This window comes from Belonocnema kinseyi, chromosome 7, assembly GCF_010883055.1.
Source record: "Belonocnema kinseyi isolate 2016_QV_RU_SX_M_011 chromosome 7, B_treatae_v1, whole genome shotgun sequence".
Classification (NCBI taxonomy): Eukaryota; Metazoa; Arthropoda; class Insecta; order Hymenoptera; family Cynipidae; genus Belonocnema; species Belonocnema kinseyi.
The window spans coordinates 114,798,479-114,801,573 of record NC_046663.1 but is presented as its reverse complement, the minus strand read 5'-3'; the positions used below and the strand labels follow the sequence as shown (position 1 = coordinate 114,801,573).

Here is a 3,095-nt window from a genome sequence, read left to right as displayed (position 1 = left end):
CAAAAATATAAATCTTGTTTTTAAAGAAACTAAGATCTCATCTAGCTCCCTCATCTTATTTAATTCCGGGTAAATGTTGCGCATCGCCCTGCATGTAAATCTAAATTTATTATCATTTTAAAATTGTAGACACAAGAAATGTTTCTAAAGTATTGTATACGTGTTAGGGTGCCAATAAAAACCCCACTTACTTGCTTTCTTCTGATCTCTACTCCCTATTCGACGAATGTAAACAACAAAACGTATATAGGATAAGCAGAGGTGTTCCGTTTTTATTTTTCCTTGATCTTAATTTTGCCGCCAGATATTTTAATTTGTGATTGGCGGGATCTGCCGGACAGCAGGGCCGTTTAATTAGGAAGCAGAATATAAGTGTTCCTTTTTCACATACTTTAATGTATCATTGCTCATGAAAAATAAGTTATTTGATGTTTTAATTTGATCGTAACATTTTTATGATTCCATGTCTTTTAGAACTGCCTTGTGATTTTTTTCTCGTTCTGATTTTTATAGTGTCAACATTTTTTTTTTTTTTGAAAATTTTCATAACATAAGAAATTGTGACAATAAACTTGTTAAATGCTATAATTATCTTTTTTGAATAAACTTTAATTTGAAGCACTTTTTTCAAAAATACTCTAAATATTCCTTTTCCCTGAATAAATAAAAATTATATTAAAATACGACTTATATATACATTTATTATCCGAAGAATCTTTCATGAGTTATTTTGAAAACAACACCAAATTTTATTTTTTAGGTTTAAATGCTATTAAAAGTGATTTAAAAGGAGCATTATTTTTCGAATCGTCTTCAACAATTAATTGTGGCTTCAAAGTATCCTACAATGAGTTACAAAGGCTAAAGATTCGAAAATCAATTTAGCATCAAATATTGATTTTTGTTAATTGTTGATTGTACATATAAAAAGGCTTATTTGATGTTTGTGATTTTTTATTCGTTGTAGATAACAACTATAATTTTCGATTTAATCTTTATCATTGACGCGGCCTATTTTGTTCCTAAAAAGATTCTCTATAATAATTAACATTCGTGGTAATTTTATTAAAACATAAGTTTTACATAAGTTAAACTTATCAAAAACAATTCATGTATCAGATTAATTAATGTATGAGACAATTAATGTATCAGAAGACCATAATGTACGTTTATGTACTTCATTTGAGTAGGAATATCGATAAAAATTATTTTTAAAGGAATTAACGGGATCCATTTTTTGTCATAACCTTGAAATTTTTTGAACCTAAGAACTTTTCTTATGTTTAGAATATCTGCGATATGTAAAAGAACGTACATAAAAGTAATTTACGGTCGGCTCTTGCATTTCTCGAAGTTTGAAGCCGATATTTTGCGTATAAAGAAAATTCTTAGGTTCAAACAATTTTAAGGCACGAAGAAAATATATCAAAAAATGATCCCAGTTTTAATTTTTTTGAAAATAAGTTTTAGCGAAATTTCTACTCAAATGAAGTACACAACTGTAGTTTATGGTCTTCTGATCCCTTTTGCAAAGTTTCAGCTCGATATTTTCTGAACAAAAAAGTTCTCAAGTTCGATAACAATTCAGTAAACTGAAAAAGTGAGGTGGGTAATACAGGTATTTGACTGTGTCACATGCTCTTCATAATAATAGAATAATAAAGTTATTATTAAAATAAGTTATACTTATATACTCCTTCCAAATGAGATTCGTTAAGTTTAAGTTATGTATTGTGCACGTCTCAAGGATTAAAGAAAATAAGAAATTTACTAAGTCGCATGCCGTACACGGTTCGGCTGTCCGGCAGATCCCACCTATTGCAATGTAAGCAATCAGAACAACCTACCGGATACCAACCTAGCTCATGGCGCCGGGCTGAAGGAATTCATTTTTCCAAATATTGCAGTTTTTAATATTTTGAAAGTCATATCATTAGAAATTTTGTTTTCATCTTGAACAAAAATGTAACTAAGGGAACTTAACTAAAGATTGAAAGTTTGGGCAAATTTCCATTGACCTTTTCAAAATTCATATGCACTAAACTTCAAAGGCGAATATCTCTTTAGAAACTGAATCTAATACTTTGTAAGTCGAATCATTTTATAAATTAGAAAATTTTACGTCGAATCAGTATACGTTGAAATTATATTACTGAAAGAGTCAAAACATATTTATTTTAAAATTTCAACGTTTTTTCAGGTTAATGAGCCTTTTGAAATCTTGAGTTTAACTCTGTCAAATCTAGAAGTGTTCCTAAAAATTTGGAAAAATCATAAAATCGAGATTAAGTCTTACTCTTTGAATCTAAATCAAGATCACGATTAAATATGAGGTAATTGCTGATTATTCATACAAAATATTAACTCCTGCAATATTAATTTTTGGGAGCCAAAAGTCCGAGATTTTTCTAAGTTGCTACGGCAGATTCCTTTATATTCTATTGTATATCTAATTGAATCTGAAGTTGCACATAATAAAGAACGAAGATTAATGAAGAATTTCGGACTTTTAACTCTCAAAAATTAATGTTGCACGAGTAATTATTTGGTATAAATACCTAGAAATTACATAATATTTAATCGTACATTTAAAGGGTAGGATTTACACTTGATTTTATTACTTTTCCAAATTTTTAGGATCACCTTTCTAATTTTGGAAAAAAGTTGAACTAAAGATTTCAAAATGTTTATTGAGCTAATTATATCTCAATTACATTGTATCCATTATATTTAAAAATTAAGTACTAGCTAATCACGCAAATTGTAAGTAACTTACTAGGAAGTCTGATAAGTCCCTGAAAAATGAAACACGGAGACGTTTTTTTGGCCAAAGTCGGTTTTATTTTTCAACATACTCTCCTTTTAGGTCGATACAGCGAGTCCAACGATTTTCTAACTTTTTGATCCCGTCCGAAAAGTACTCGATCGGAAGGTCTCCAAAATACGCCTCAGTTTCAGCTATGAGCTCTTCATTTGAGTAGAAACGCTTACCGGTGAGCCATCTCTTCAGGTTAAGGAACAAGTAATAGTCGCTGGGGGTCAGGTCTGGTGAATACGGTGGCTGAGGAACCAATTCGAAGCCGATTTCATGCAAT

General features: G+C 30.0%; 1 protein-coding gene across 3 annotated transcripts in view; it reads left to right on the top strand.

Annotated features, from left to right (window-relative positions):
* Window positions 1–3,095, top strand: part of LOC117177525 (ubiquitin carboxyl-terminal hydrolase 47) — a 61,418-nt gene that overhangs the window by 3,347 nt on the left and 54,976 nt on the right. The gene's annotated exons all lie outside the window — the stretch shown is intronic.